The following is a 16,769-nucleotide window of genomic DNA, read 5'->3' on the forward strand; positions in this document are numbered from 1 at the left end:
CAGCTGTGCTGCCCTGTTGACATGTCAATTGTGGGATCACATACCAGTCCCACCCCATTGTCCTAATATCCAGACCCTCCCACCCCAGGAAAAGCCTCTGTGTTCCCATCTTAGAATGAGATGTTTTGTCAGAAATCCCAGGACTGATGCTGTTAATACAGGGAGGTGCTGTCCGTCCTCTGCTAAGAAATGACCTAAGGTACTAATGTTTTTCATCATTCCTCCCCTACAATTCTACTTTTCCTGTCAAGTATCATTTATCATGTCAATGTAAAAAATTTTCAAACCTGTGAAGAATTTTTGTGAGTTTATTTGAGACAAAGTGTCACCAATTGCTGGGAAACAAAATCTCAAATGGATGGAGATAATGCTCTGGAGAATGGCAGCTTTGCACCTTATTTATACATTAAAATTCAAACAGGAGACCTCTGTGGGTCCCATGAAATCCACTGGTGATAGACTAGGGAGCCAGGAGAAAGCAAAGTGGGGAAAACTCTGAGGTTGGATGAATAGTAAAATGGTGACTTCTTTCACTTGGGTGTGTGCAGGGTAGTTAACAGTCAACAACGAAACAATAACAATGAGGGGATGTGTGGTCTCTGCAGAGAGCAGAGCGGTGCCTGTGCTTTGAGGGATCTGAATAAAGGAAAATTACGTTGACATTCCGAGGATATGTTATTCTAGATGCAAAAAGACAATAGGCTCAGTTAAGGTAAAGATTGACCCTAGTCAGGGAAGATACAGGCCTAGGACTTGACTACCCACCACAAACTGCATTTAGTTAAGTTTTAATTTCAGACCATCCTTTGTGGTCACTTTAGGTCTCTGAGTTTGGAGGCCGCCAGGTTAGCATGTGGCACCTGTGGTCACTTCTGCCCCAACTCCTGCTACCAATCCTGCTACCAACTCCTAGAAGTTCGGTCTGAGCTGCAGCCCCCAACTCACCTGGCAGTTTATGAGCTGCCTCTGATGGCATGTGCCCTCTCTGTCTCAACACAGGATAGAAATCAGAATGCTATATGGGCGCCTGCGGGCCTGGACAGCATGCCCACCGCACTCAACACACAAGTGCCCATGAACTTGTTTTTGAATGCTCCAGCCCCACCTGCGTGCCCAGGCTGTGTAGCCTCACCTTAGCCAAGCTGCTGATCTACAAGAAGCTGGAGAAGGAGCTCAGTGCTGTGGGGATCACTGTGAAACTGCAGGGCTCCAAAAACATCTTGAGGTCAGACGAGATTCTGCTGCCCCCTAGCAGTCACGTGAAGACCGACCTGGCGCTGACCTCCCTGCAGTACCCTCGCTTCCTAAAGAGAGAAGGCAACAGCTTACAGATCATGCTGCAGCAGAAGCAGCGTCTTAAAAACCAGACCATCCTGTGTTACCGGAAGCTCGCCCTGGGCACCATTGACATGGCTCAGGTGATGCAGCGACCCCTTGAAGGTGGCCAGATGCTGAGCCTCCATAGCACCATCATGGAGGCATGTGCCCACGTGGGTGAGGTCAGCATCGCCTCCCTGTCCAGCCAGCCCATTGACCCCGAGGACAGCACCGGGCAGGCCGGCCCCAAGACCCAGTCCAGGGTTCATTACTCAGAGATGGAGTATGAAATCTTCTTGGAGCAACAGACCAGCCATGATTCCGGGCACGGGCAGGACCAGGAGGAGGAGGACTTCGACTTTGAGGAGCCCAAAAAGCAGCGCCAAGGAGAAGTAAGATCGCCATTCATGACCAGGCAACAAGATGCCAACAAGAAAGTTGGGGCGTGGCTGCGCAGGGTGCAAGTGTGGGAGAAAGACCTGGACTCAGAGCAGGAGTCTTCGGAGCAGGTCCCTGAGGTGAAGGACCTGGATCTGCTATATGACTCACTAGGGAGCCCCAGGGACAGTGGCCCATGAGCGTGTCCTCAGGACCCCGAAGCCCTGGCTCAGGCCATACTTGGAAGACCTGTCCCAGCCCAGCTCTCATATGGAGAGCTAGAGCATCCACAGTGCCAGTGCCAGGAGGAGCCTCCAGGTCCAACCCATGTGCCTGAGAAGACGAGCCCCAAGCAACCAGTGGGCGCATCACCAAGACCGAGTCTCTCCTCATCCCTTCCACAGATCCCAGAGGAGCAGGAGGGCTGCTGGGGCTGGAGCACATTCCTGAAGGGGCGGCAGGTGGCACAGCCAGGAACAAGTGGGTCCACAGCCTGGACAACAAGCACTGCCCCGACCCGCTGAGCCAGCTGCAGATCCCCAGGGAGACGGTGTACGACCAGCTGAACCACATCCTCATCTCTGACACCAGCTGCCCCAGAACATCCTCCTCCTCAACGCCTTGACTGGCAGAGGCAGTTCCCGTCTGAGTTCTGCAGCAACACATGCTGCCCGGGGTGTGCACCTGCTCCAAGGCTGAGGTCCAGGCGGCCTTCAGCACCATCATCTCGTGGATTCAGAGGTACTGTCACCTCAATTCCCATCCCCCGAAGCCTGTGAAGATCGTGGTGGCAGGGGCACAGCACTACTTCAGCGCTGTGCTGTGGCTCTTCCTAGAGCTGCTGTCCTACAACCTGCCCCCCCCTGGCTGGGCTACATGTGCTTCCTGGTCATCTGCTGGGTGTCCCACCCTGTGGCCAGGTACCTGGGCTCCGTGCATTACTGTTACAAGAGCTTCTTCCAGGACCTGGCCTGGCAGGACCTGTTCTACAAGGAGGCCCACAGGGCTGTCCACGACACGCTGGGCATGGTGTTGAGAATCACACAGTACGTCTCAGGGGCCAATTGTGCCCACCAACTGCCCATCATGGAGGCCACACTCACCTACAAACAGAAGAGCCCCAATGAGGATTCTTTGACCATCATTCCCTTCGTGGGGGTGGTGGAACTGGAATTGTGGGACCATTCTGGGCCGCATCAGGACACTGAGATTATGTGGCCCGCTTGGGCTCTAGTGTACTGTCGTCCACCCCACCACACAGGTCTGTGGCAAACAAGGAGGCCTCACACATCTTCCCTCCTCCCCTTCTGTGAGTGGAGACGAGTGCTCCTCCAGCCAGGGTGCTGGCGCTGAGCTGATGGGGCCGCAGGTGGATTACTGGACGGCAGCGCAGCCCACAGACAGGAAGAGAGACACCGAGAACAAAGACCAGGCTACTGCCAACAACACCCTCAAGTGCACCTTCCAGTCTCTGCAAGTCAGCAGGCTGCCCAGCAGGGGTGAGGCTGCAGCCACGCCCTCCAGGTCCATGACTGTGGACAAGGAGAACAACAAGAAGGTGATGTGTTTGCCCAGGAAAACCAAGGACAAGGACGTGGAGTACCAGAGCCAGTGCCGGAAGGCATCAGCCGCCTGATCTGCAGGGCTAAGCACCCTCAGGACGCACTGCGGGTCCTCTTTGACGGCATGGAGTGAAACAACGTGAAGCTCCCACGTCAAGCACTTCCCCACCTGCATCTTTAGATGCTCCAATCCCACCTTCGAGCCTGCCCGTCCCCTGCCCTTCCCCTGCCCTGGCCAAGCCCGGGAAGGACCAGCCGCTTTTCTGTTCACATTTCAGTTTAGCACCGAGACAGACTCTGGAAACACAAAGTGGAACCCTTTTCAGTGTGAATGAGCTCACAACCTGGAAAGTAACGTGGTGGAGCCCACAGGGAGCCCCCAGCTGCTCTGCTTATTACCCAGAACGCTCTGGCGAGTGGGGGGTCAGGCAGACAGGGTTGATCTGGACAATCATTGAAGGTGATGGCCCTCAGGACCCAGAAACCGCCATTGAGAAAGGTTCTCACCTTCAAGACCTGCCCCTCCTGGAAGCCAGGACTCTGCTTCCCGGGGAGTCAGCCTCACTGTGTGCCCGACTCAGCGCTGTCCTCCCATGGGAGCACCTGACAGAACACGGAGGCCGGTCAGCCAGCCTGGGCCCAGCTGCAACCAGCCCAGTGGCCCCAGTCCCACCCTCTCGTGGTGTCCAATAAACTCCCTCCTCACGAGGCAAAACAGAAGAGAAAAAGCAAAGGACCAGTGTGGTACTGACCACCTGGGCTCAAATACCGGTGCCCACCTTCCTGGGCAGGGACCCCACATTTGTCCCCACCTTTCCGTGTTATTATAGAGCATTTGCTACAACAGGTGAGGGACCAGCCATGTACCAGGTGAGCCCCTGCCCCTGCACAGCACAGTGGTCATTGGCCACCTGTTTGCTGTGAATCTTCAGGTCACTGCATGACTCTGATTCTTTGTTCCTCAGAACATGGGGAGAAATGAGGCCCAATAGGTTATTGTAGGGTCTCAGTGGGGTGCCTCTGGGTGTCTGGACAGTGGAGAGGTCTGCTGGAGGGGCTGTGATTGAGCCAATTGGTCATTTTCTCTTACTATTGACAAAATCTCTGCCAAATGCGTGATTCTCCTCAAGGCCTAGGGCTAAGCACTTTTCTCATTAGATAAAGAGATTGGAAATTCCATTATGGGTCCCTTTCCTGGGTGAAGCCAGATCAGAAACCCCAGGGGTGAGCAGTGGGGCCCAGGCTCGCCCAGCTATCCGAGATGGGGCTGGTTTGGGCTCACTCATTCAGCAAATATATGAGAAGTCTGCCAGGTACAGACACGTCTTTAGGCACTGACCATATCCAGTGCTCAGAGCAGACCCCAAGCCTGCACTGCAGAGCTTCATTCTAGTCGGGAGCGATTCTGCAGTTGGCTCAGCGATTCAGTCACAGGCTCATAGTGTCCACAGGACAGCCGATGTGACATCATCCTGGCCTCCTCTACCTATGGCACATCTTCCCGTATTGTGAAGAGGATGGCGGACCTCTGTTCCAGCAGAAAACGTGAGTCAGTTTTGGGTCAGAGCCAGGAGAGGAGTATGGGGAGTGTGAATTCAAGGTGCTGGCAGAACCCTGGATCCCACTCATGGTGGGATTTCTGCAAGAGGGCAGAGGTCTGAGGGCTTCTCCTAGAGAAAAGGACATGAATCAGAGAGCTGTGCATGTGGATATGGGTGGTGTGGGCGAGTGGGGAGGTCAGTGGACAGAGTGAGCCCCTCAGAAAATTCATACCCGTCCACTCCTCATCCCAGCCCTGCCTGCACCCCTATCCAGGGACCTTGCTCACTAATCTGTAGAACCTCCTCAGTGGCAGTGTGGCTGTTGCTCTCTACCCATGGGAGGTAAATGTCAACGGGAGGAGAAGAACCCCACAGGCAGCTAGTGAATTAGGCAGCATGTAGGTCCAGGAGCCAAAGTCTGAGGTGTTAGGAGGTCTCTGGGTCGGCAGAGGTGGAGACGGATTTTCTTTGTTCGCTCATTGGTCAGCTATTCCTGGAGCACCTACTGTGTGCCAATGAGTGACATGAACAGAGCAGACACCAGCCCTCCCTGTCCTCATGGAGTTGACATTTGGGTGGGAGGGTAGAGGGAGGGAATGGGGACACTGAGAGAGCATGTCAGGTTCCCATGAAGAAGGGGTACAAGTGGTTCCCTCATTGATCCAGAGCTGTCAGTTAGGAGGGCTTTCTGCCAGCCCCTCCTGGGTGACCAGACACATCTCTGCCAGGACTGCCAGGATGAAGGTGGACAAGGAGTAGGTCTGGCTTCTGGATGGGCAGGAGCAGCAGGCACAGGACCCCAGGCTCTCTGAGTGGTGCTCTGGGAGGCCGTGTGGAAGGAAAGGCCAGGCCTCAGACCCTGCTGTCCATCTCTCTCTCTCCCCAGGGCCATCTTCTGCACTCTGGGCATCAGGCTGGACCAGTACCCTCAAGATTTTTATCGGCCTCCAGAATTTCCCAGCCTGATCATGCTTTTGGCCTCCATAGAGCTCACCTATCCAGTCCCAGACCTGCCAAACCAGGCCCAGTATCTCCCTCACAGCTGGAGCACCTGAGCCCACTGAGGCTGAGACACAGAAGGAGGCGGAGTCAGAGAGGGTGGTGTGTGTGAGGGGGTGGGATGGGGCTGGACCACACAGACAAGAGCTCCCAGAGGCTGGGGTTAGGCAGGAACACAGAGTTGCTCAGGTCAGTGCCCATGGCCTGCAGTCTGGACGACTTCCTGGGTTTGGGTTTGAACTGGGATTTTAGTGATGGAGATGGGAGGTTCCCTTCCTTGGAAGGTACACAAAAGGCAGTCATGGTGTAACATATTCTCTTCCTGGATCCCTAGAAGCAGCTCCAGAATAAGATGAAGAAATACCTAAAGAGGAAACGCCAACTCTGGTGCCTTCTCCAGAGCCAGAGCAGGCTCCAGGCACAGCTGTCACTGAATTTTCAGATGTGGACCCACCTCAGCTTGTGAGCAACTCGCCTCAGCTCCTGCGAGGCATGTGGTCCCAGGTCCTGGTCGGCAGCCTGTTTCAGCTGCCATGGCAGAGAGGGCTTCCCCTCCCCAATAATAGCAATTTAAAACATTTTTGTGTTTATCTTACACATACTTAGAACTTTAGTGCATTTTCCTTATACTATTGAGTAAAATAAAATGTATTTTAAATATTATATTAAAATAAATTTAAATTATATAAATTTTAGTTCTTTGATCCTTCCAAGTATAAATTCCATCAAGTACATTCACAATTTTTTGCAACTGTTCCATAACATCACAAACACTCTCTAGTTCCAGAACATTTTCAGAACCCACAACCTAGGTATGTGTCCTGACCGGGAATCAAACCTGCAACCTTTTGGTGTATGGGATGACTCCCCAACCAACTGATGAGGCACCCTGTCCAGGGTGAGAAAGAGCAATATTTTCATTTGAATTGTTCATTCTGGTTTAAACTGCAGTTGGATATCTTTTACATGCTTTTTTGGCCTATTCCTTGTTTTGGAATTTCGGTTTGAGACCCTTTGCCCTCTTTTCCATTGGATTGCTAGGAAATCTGAACTGTTTTGGATATCACCTTTTTGCCATGTAACTTGCAAATGGTTTCTCTAGCTTACCATTTGTCTCAATTTGATGTGTGTTTTGCCAAATAGAGGTGTTACATTTTGATGTGTTCAGATCTGTCTTCTCTTATGCTTTTTTATTTTGTCTCTCACTTTGAGTGGAAAAGATGTTTTCCATCTTATCAGGAAGATAGGCTAGCTTGTATTGTACTTCACAGTCATAGTTAATTTCAGATGGATTGAAAAAGAGTTTCTGTTTTTTGGATTGTTCATCTTTTTTTTTTTTTTATTGTAAGAATGAGTGTAAGGACTTCCAAGCTCTTATATGTCAGAGTGGGAACCAGAAGTCAATGTTTTATTTGACAATGGCCTGTGGTGGACATGACTTCCATTTCCCCCTTTCTAACAGCTGCCAATTTCCACATCCAGGTGGTTCTGGGGTGTGTGGTTCAGGGCCCCAGAGTGGAGGTATCAGCACATCTCACTGGCCAGACCACAGTGATGATGGTTGTATGTGGACATGTGACTTCAGTGAGTTTAATAAAATTCTTTTTATTAGTCACAAGAAAAAAAATTCTGTTTTCATATGTCTCTTGTCCTTATGAAAATATGCTCAAAGCCACTAATCATCCAAGAGATGCAAATCAAAACAACAATGAGTGCCCTAGCCGGTTTGGCTCAGTGGATAGAGTGTCGGCCTGTGGACTGAAAGGTCCAGGGTTCTATTGCAGTTAAGGGCACATGCCCAGGGTGGGGGATCGATCCCCAATAGTGGGTGTGCAGGAGGCAACCAATCAATGATTCTCTCATCATTGATGTTTCTATTCCTCTCTGAAATCAATAAAAATATATTTAAAAAAACCCACAATGAGATACCATCACACCTGTCAGAGTGGCTATCATCAACAAATCAAGAAAGGACAAATACTGGTGAGGATGTGGAGGAAAAGGAACCCTTGTGCACTGCTGGTGGGAATGCAGATTGGTGCAGCCAATGTGGAAAACAGTATGGAGTTTGTTTAAAAAAATAAAAATGGAACTCCCATTTGACCCAGTAATTCCACTTCTAGGAATATATCCCAAGAAATCAGAAACAACAATCAGAAAGCATATATGCTCCCATATATTCATAGCAGCACAATAGCTAAGATTTGGAAACAGCTAAGTGCCCATCAGCAGATGAGTGGATAAAAAACTGTGGTACATCTGCACAATCGAATACTGTGCTGCTGTGAAAAAAGAAGGAACTCTTACCATTCACAACAGCTTGGATGGACATGGCAAGCATTATGCTAAGTGAAATAAGCCAGTCGGAGAAAGATAAATATCACATGATCTCACTCATTTGTGGAATATAATGAACAACATAAACTGATGAACAAAAATAGATCCAGAGACAGAGAAGCATCGAACCGATTCTCAAATCTCAATGGGAAGGCAGGGGAGAGTGTGTGGGGGGGGGAGAGTAAGAGTTCAACCAAAGGACGTGTATGCATGCATATAGGCATAACCAATGGACACAGACACTGGGGGTATGGGAGCATGTGCTAGCGGGTGGGAGTGCCTGCGCAGGGGTCCATGAGGGGAAATGGAAACATATATAATACTTTAAACAATAAAAAAATAATAAAATAAAAATTCCTCTTTGGAAAAAAATAAAAAAAGAGCTAGTGCTCTTTCTGGATCCCAGAACAAAGCACCCCCTCTCTCCACCCTAGGCCCTAGATACAGAAGAATAGGCAGGAGCTTCCCAGTATGTCAGGATTTCTAATGTCAAGACCAACTCTGTTGGAGAGGTGGGATCCTTGGCCTGGAAGGTCTGAACACTCCTGAACTCTGGGCTCTGAATGTCATGGACATTGGGTAACATCTACCACTCTATGTACATCAGTTTCCTCATTTTCCATTGAGGATTGGGTTCAGAACTGCATAAGCCTGAGCTCAGAACATAGGGGCCCAGCTCCCTCCCCCCTGGGTGGGTATAGGACAGAGGTGCATGTATGTGGTTCCAACTCTGGGCTCCTTTTCAGACAAATGTTGGCCAAATGCCCATCTTGCCTGCTGAATGCTCACCATCTCCCCCATGCCTCTCCATGTCTGTGCATGACTCCACCAGCAGATCCTTTTCCAGAGCCCCTGAGGAAACCTGGGTGCAGCCAGGACCCCAACTTTAAGGACACCCTACTGGATTCATCTGAGGCTCTGTTGGGTTCGGTATCTTGTTCATTTATTTCTAAATGCATATTACCCTTCTGTAAAAAGCAAGTGTGGGTATCACTGATTTCATAAAACAAATTAACAAACAAAACACTTCTCCCTATCAGTTGAATTGGGACAGATTTTATTAGCAAAGATATATATTTGCTAATATTGCTATAACATTCCCTAGTTGGAAACAGGTTTTGATTAAAAACAGACATTGGTTAAATATTCCTGCCATTTACACAGAAGCTTTACAATGACCAATGGACACAGACACTGGGGGTGTGGGAGCATGCACAAGGGGTTGGGAGTGGTTGGGGAGGGACCCATGGCGGGGGAAAAGGAAACATATGTAATACTTTAAACAATAAAAAGAATAATAAAATAAAATAAAAATTCCTCTTAGTTGGATGTGGTTAGGAACAAATAAAGTAGCCCCAGTATCTACAGGGGTCTTAGTGGCTTCCCTTTCTATGATCATTTTAACTTCTCCCAAACTATCAGTGAGAAGGAGAAACACCCTTGGGTCAACCCTATGGTTGTTTTGTGTTTTTTTTTTTTTTCCTTTTTCTACATCCTATTTCAGTTTTCTATGATTCTAACAGTGGACAGACTTCGCTACAGGAATTTCCTTGCAAACCTTATTTAGAAATTGTGTTGCATTTGCTGGCAGAAACCATTAGCTATATCCATTGGAATTGGTTAGAATAGCCAGGATTACATGTTCTAACAGTTAAATGTCTTTGTAAACCCATCAGGGTCATTGAGAAAATCAGGAACAATTGCTGGTTCCTCTTTTGCTGAGACAAGCTTTTCTCCAAAGGAAGCTGTTGGAATTCCTATTCTCATTATTCCTTAAGTCAGTGGGGAGTGGTAGTGGAGGGGAATGAAGGGGAAGGAAGAAGGGAGGGAAAGGGCGAAGGATGTAGTGGTGGAAATAGAGAAGGCGGAAGAATAGGGTGTTGGCATTCATTAGCTTCGGAAGAGTTCAGAGACAGTCTCTAAAATTTCTAATTCCTTAATTTTTTAAAAAAGAATTTATATGTGCTTCTCCTTAGAATCTCCTCATTTACAAATCAAGATATGCTTCCATTCATTCATTCAGTTTAATGTTAGACCTGGCATTTTTCTTGCATGCCAAAAATTAAATTAGGCACGCAAATAAAACTGCATTTTGGCCATTTTTAGTAGGATATTTTCTAGTTAAATCTTCCCATTTCTGTAAAACACTTGCAAGTAAAAGCTTCCTATCAGGAGTATTAATGAGGGCTGGGATCTGGCATCTCCTGGCCTTGGAGGCACAATCCCATGTTAATTTTAGGTGTGTTTTGTTTTTGTTGTTTTGTAGTTGTGTGTGTGTGTGTGTGTGTGTGTGTGTGTGTGTGTTATTGTTGTTGTTTTGTTTGTTTGTTTTTCTGATATCTGCAGAATCTGAGCAAATTTTCTAGGATTGTTATATAATGTAGCTGGTCAACATGCATTGCTTATGGTTGAGCTCCATGAGGCTCTCACCCCTCAAGTCACATTCAACCCTCTTATTTGCCTTGGTTTATCTCCCTGCTGTCTAAAACAACCAGAGGGTTCAGGGAACTAGTTGACCAAAACTTATGGGTGCTCCCCCACCAGAACCAGTCACTTTAATTGCAGTTGAGTTGAAATTTTTGCTTTGGGGCCCCTGCATGTCATGAGGAATGACCTGACACCTCCACAGAGATTCTTAGTCACCTGAGAATACCCGATATTCAGGCTGGAGGGAGGACATGCCCCTGTATTTTTGGAGCTGATCGAGTTCAACTTTAATTTATACAGCAAAGGTTAATTTTTCTCAGATTCTCAGAAAGCAATTCCAATTGGAAAACCACAGTATAAAACCAGGCACCCATTGTTCCTTCTGTCTTGTCTTAGCCTAAGTTCCCTCAACCCTTAATCTTAGTTACACCTGGAGTATTTAAAAATACAGCTGAGGCCGAAACCCGTTTGGCTCAGTGGATAGAGCGTCGGCCTGCGGACTGAAGGATTCCGGGTTCGATTCCGGTTAAGGGCATGTACCTTGGTTGCGGGCACATCCCCAGTGGGAGGTGTGCAGGAGGCAGCTGATCGATGTTTCTCTCTCATCGATGTTTCTAGCTCTCTATCCCTGTCCCTTACTCTCTGTAAAATATCAATAAAATATATTAAAAAAAAAACTGCTCAAATAAATCAAACCCTCTATGACCATAGAGGGTAAGTCCTAGATCTAAGACACAATTCACCCAGGTTCACCTGATGGGTGGGGAACCAGTGGGTTCAATGGATTTTTTGTTGAATCCTAGCACCGGGTCCACAGTTTGGTCCAGGAGGGGGGTGGAGCGGGTTCTTTGGAATCCTAACCCACTATGCCAAGTAAGTGTCAAAGTAAGAAACACTCAAACTTGTGAAGAATTTTTGTGAGTTTATTTAAGTCCAACTGTCAACAATTGGTGGGAAGAAAATCTCAGCGGATTGAGAGAATACTCTGGAGAATGGCAGTTGTGCATCTTATTTTATACATTACAATTAAAACAGGAGATGTATGTTGGTAACATGAAATCCAGTGGTGATACATTAGGGTCCCAGAGAAATCAAAGTGGGGAATCCTATGTGACTGGATAAACATTAAAATGACACAGACATATTTCTTTTACATAGGTGGATATAGGAGAGTTACAAGTCAACAATTAACTCGGGTACAATGAGGGCATTTGTGGTCTCCACAGAGCATTGTCTATGCTTTGAGGGGTCCGGAAAAAGGGAAATGCCTTTGACATTCCAAAGATATGTTTTGTAGATGCCAATAGACAATAGACAGGCTCAGTTAAGGTAAAGATTGACCTTTGTCAGGGAAGATGCCAGCCTAGGACATGACTACCCACCATAAACTGCATTTAGCTTAAAAGTTTTCATTTCAGAACATCCTTTGTTATAACTTTAGGTCTCTGAGTTTGCAAGAACACCGCACAGGCCTTCCCTGAGCTAGTCAGTGAGTATGTGGTCCCTTTTCACATACACTGTCCTTGGATCACTCCTGACAAAAATCACTGAGTGCTTAGGGGTTCAGTCTGAACTATAGACCCCAAGCCACCTGGCAGTTCATAAGCTGCCCCTGATGGAATGTCTCTCTTCTGTCCCAACACAGGAAGAGAAACCATCACCCCAGAGTACAGAAAGGACCTGCATGGGGCAAGCAGCTGCAGCTTCCTTGATGCCCACAGTCCTGGTCTCCACAACCCCCTGCACCCCCAGCCCCGTGCCCAGGCTCAACACATCAATGCCCAAGAACCTGTTTGCTACCCAGGAGTTGGACAGCCCCAGCCTCAGATTCGTACCCAGGTTGTGCAACCTGACCTTAGTGAAGATGGTGGTCTTCAAAGAGCTGGAGAAGGACTTCATCTCCATGGTGATTGCCATGAAGATACAGGGCTCCAACCTCATATCAATGGTGATCACCATGAAAATGCAGGGCTACAAGCACATCCTATGAGAGTGTGCTGTTCCCTAGTGGACAACTGGAGACAGACCTGGGGCTGACCTCACTGCAAGACCCCAACTTCCTCGGGAGAAGACAACAAGCTACAACAAGCTACAGGTCCTGTGCACTGGAGGAAGCGCTTTAAGAACCAGATCATCTGGCCAAAACCGGTTTGGCTCAGTGGATAGAGCGTCGGCCTGCGGACTGAGAGGTCCCGGGTTCGATTCCGGTCAAGGGCACGTAACTTGGTTGCAGGCACATCCCCAGTAGGAGGTATGCAGGAGGCAGCTGATCGATGTTTCTCTCTCATCGATGTTTCTAACTCTCTATCCCTCTCCTTTCCTCTCTGTAAAAAAATCAATAAAATATATTTAAAAAAAAAAAAAAAGAACCAGATCATCTGGAGCTACAAGACACTCCCTGTGGGCACCATCCACATGGCCGAGGTCAGGCAGCAACCCCTCAAGGGTGGCCAGGGGCTGTGCCTCTGCAGCAGCATCAAGGAGGCTTCTGCCAAAGTGGCTGAGATGTGGATCTGCTCCCTGTCAGCCAGCCCATCCTCCAAGAGGACAGTGCTATACAGGCCAGATGCAAGGCCAAGTCAAGGGTTAACTACTCCAAGGGGGTATATCAGAGCTTCTCCTCTGAACAACAGGCCAGCAACAATGCCACCCATGGCCTAGACCGGGCTGAGGAGGGCATTGTCATGGGGATGCCCAAGAAGCAGAGGCCATGGATATTAGGAAAGACGTCCATTACCAGGCCACAAAATATCAAGGAGAAAGTCGTGGCATGGCTGGGCAAGTTCAAAGTGTCAGAGGAGGTTGTGGACTCGAGCATGTCCCCAGGTTGGAGGAGGATCTAGACCTTCTATTCGACACACTAGAAAACGCCAGAGACAGTGACCCAGACATGGAGGATGATAACAGCACCCTCAGCACTCCCAAGCCCAAGCTCAGGCTGTACTTTGAAGGCTTGGCACACTCCAGCTCACAGACAAAGATGGGGAGCATCCACAGGGCCCGGAGCCAACAGTAGCCTGCAAATCTGGCCAAAGTGTGAGAGAACACATGAGCCTCAGGCATCAAATAGCCCATCGATAGTGTTTGGAACACGGTGGCCCACAGCACCCTCAACCCCAAGGTCTCCTGGGCCTGTACCTTCTCCATGACTTGCATGAGGACAGTGCCATGCAGGCCGGCCCAAGGCCAAGTCCACAGATTACTACTCAAAGGAGGAGTATGAGAGCTTCTCAGAGCAGGAGGCCAGTGAAGATGCCGCCCATGGGTAGGACCCAGACCAGGACGACTTTGACATGAGGGAGCCCAGTTAGCAGCGACTATTGAAAGTCACAACCATGTCCATGACAAGGCATCCAAACTTAAATCAGAATGTCATGGCTTGGCTGAGCAGGGCCCAAGTGTCAGAGGAGGTCCTACACTCAGAGCAGGACCCTGCAGATCATGTCCCCGAGTAAAGGAGGACCTGCACTTTCTGTCTAAGATGCTGGAGAACCAGCGACAGTAGCCTAGACAGGTAGGAAGATGACAGCCTTCTCAGTACCATCAAGCCTAAGCTCTGGCCATACTGAGAAGTCCTGTCACATTTCAGTTCGAAAATGGACATGGGGAGCATCCATGGTGCCCAGCTCCAGGAGGAGCTTCCAAGCCTGGTAGGTTTCACTGAGGGCTAATGTGTTGGCCCATGGACTAAAGGGTCCCGGGTTCAATTCTGGTCAAGGGCACACCTGTCTCGATTACAGGCTTGATCTCCAGCCCTGGTCATGGCACATGCAGGAGGCAACCAATCCATGTGTCTCTCTCACATTGATACTTCACTCCTTCTCTGTCTCTCCCCCTCGCTTCAACTTTCTAAAAAATCAGTGGAAAAATAACCTCCAGTGAAGGTAAACAAAACAAAGGAGCCTCCTAGTCTGGCCACAGTGCCCGAGAAGACCAAGCCCAGGCAGCAATAGCCAAGTCACAGGGTCTCCCACTTAGCGCCTCAGATCATGCCCACCCAGGGCAGCAGCCAGCACGGCCCAAGGACAGCCCTGAGGTAGAGACCTCAGCCCTGGACATGCTCACCAAGAAGCTACTGCCCAGTAGGTGCATCACCAAGACCGAAGCTCTCATCATCCCCTCCACCAATGCCAAGGGGAAGCATCCCAGCCACCATGACTGGGGCAGGTACCTGAAGGAGCGGCAGACGGCACAGCCACAGAACAAGCAGGTCAACAGCCTACCAGGGTCCTCAAACTTTTTAAACAGGGGGCCAGTTCACTGTCCCTCAGACCATTGGAGGGCCGGACTATGGTTTAAAAAAAAAACTATGAACAAATTCCTATGCTCACTGCGGGCCTGGGACGAGTCGGCTGCTAAGCAGGACAGGCAGCGGCACCCGGTGGGCCAGATAAATGTCCTCGGTGGGCCGCATGTGGCCAGCGGGCTGTAGTTTGAGGACGCCTGGGCCCTAGACAATGAGCGCTGCCCGGACTCAGGGAGTCAGCTGCAGGTCCCCAGGAAGACCACGTACAACCATCTGAACCACATCCTCATCTGCGATGACCAGCTGCCGGAGAACATCATCCTCGTTAACACCTCCAACTGGCAGGGTCAGTTCCCCTCGGACACCCTGCAAGGGCACACGCTGCCTTGCTGTGCACCTGCTTCATGGCTGACGTCCAGGCAGCCTTCATCTTCATCATCTGGCAGATACAGAGATACTGTCACTATAATTCCCAGCCCCCGAAGGCGGTGAAGATACTGGTGGCAGGGGCACAACTACTTCAGCGCTGTGCTGCGCATCTTCCTGGAGCTGCTGTCCTACAAGATGCTGGACTGGCTGGGATACATGTACTTCCTGGTCCTCCCGCTGGGTTCCCAACCTGTGGCCAGGCACCTGGGCTCCATGCATTACCTCTACAACAGCTTCTTCCAGGACCTGGCCTAGCGGGACCTGTTCCACAAGCTGGAGGCCCAGAGCGCCATGCAGGACACGCTGGACATCGTGACGAGTATCACACAGTACATCATGGGGAAAACTGTGCCTACTAGCTGCCCGTCGAGGAAGCCCTGCTCTCCTACAAGCCGAAGAGCCCCCACGAGGAGTCCTTATGGTTCATTCCCTTCGGGGAGGGGGTGAAAGTTGGGATAGTGCAACAGTCCTCAGACACGTCAGGAGACTCAGATAATGGGCCCCCTTGGGCCGCAGCATGCTTTCGTTCATCCCTCTCTCCATACCTCTGGTTGCCAATGAGGCCTTGTCACCCCCCTCTGCACCCCGTCAGTGACTGGGGCTTGTCCACCTCCAGCCAGGGCGATGGCACGAAGCTGATGGAGCGGCAGGTGGATTACTGGACTGCAGCCCAGCCCACAGACAGGAAGAGAGACTCGAAGAAGAAAGACCTGCCTACCACCAACAACACCCTCAAGTGCACCTTCCACTCTCTCCAGGTCAGTAGGCTGCACAGCAGGGGAGAGGCTGCAGCAACACCCACCATGTGCATGACAGGGCTCACCAAGGAGAAGAAAAAGAAGGTGCTGTTTTTGCCCAAGAAAACCAAGGACAAGGTTGTGGAGTCCAAAAGCCAGTGCCTGGAGGGCATAAGCTGCCTGGTCTGCAGGGCCAGCACCAGCAGAACATGCTGCGGGTCCTCATCAAAGGTGTGGTGTGGAATGACCTGAAGTTCTTCCAGCTGGCAGCCCGGGGTCCTCCCATGTCCAGCACTTCCCCATCTGCATCTCCAGACATTCCGACTCCACCTTCCAGCCCTGCCTGTGGCCCTGCTGACGCCAAGCACAGGAGGGCCCAGCTGCTTTTCTGTGGACGTTTCAGTTTAGTACAGAGACCGACCCTGGAAACACAAAGAGAAACCTTCTTAAGTGCGAATGTGCTCACAACCCAGAAACTAATGTGGTGCCCCCAGTGGGAGCCCCCAACTGCTCTGCTGATTACCCAGAACTCTCTGGTGGTGTTAGGTCAGGCGGGCAGTGCTGAGCTGGAGACTCATGGGAGGTGAGTTTGGCCTCAGGACCCCTAACACTCCCAGCGAGAAGGACTCTCACCTTCTCCACGTGCCCTTCCTGGAAGCCAGGACTCTGCCCCCACAGAACTCAGAGCTGGTGGTCAGATGCCAAGGGCTGGCCTCCCAATGGGGGAGTCCTAAGCAGAACATGGAGGCCAGTCAGCCCAGCCCTGAGCCCCAGCTGCCAACCACCCAGTGGCCCT

General features: G+C 50.1%; 1 pseudogene across 1 annotated transcript in view; it reads left to right on the forward strand.

The window, feature by feature from the left end:
- The window catches only part of LOC308252565 (phosphofurin acidic cluster sorting protein 2-like), a 63,341-nt pseudogene extending 47,010 nt beyond the window's left edge, over nucleotides 1-16,331 (forward strand). Inside the window, exons 9-13 of the transcript in view lie at nucleotides 1,000-1,607; nucleotides 13,174-13,573; nucleotides 14,151-14,211; nucleotides 14,571-14,771; nucleotides 14,994-16,331. The product of the transcript in view is annotated as a phosphofurin acidic cluster sorting protein 2-like (transcript). The remainder of the gene's footprint in view (nucleotides 1-999; nucleotides 1,608-13,173; nucleotides 13,574-14,150; nucleotides 14,212-14,570; nucleotides 14,772-14,993) is intronic.
- Nucleotides 16,332-16,769: the final 438 nt, after the last annotated feature.

The sequence above is a fragment of the Plecotus auritus genome (assembly GCF_963455305.1).
Source record: "Plecotus auritus genome assembly, chromosome: 7".
Lineage (NCBI taxonomy): Eukaryota > Metazoa > Chordata > Mammalia > Chiroptera > Vespertilionidae > Plecotus > Plecotus auritus.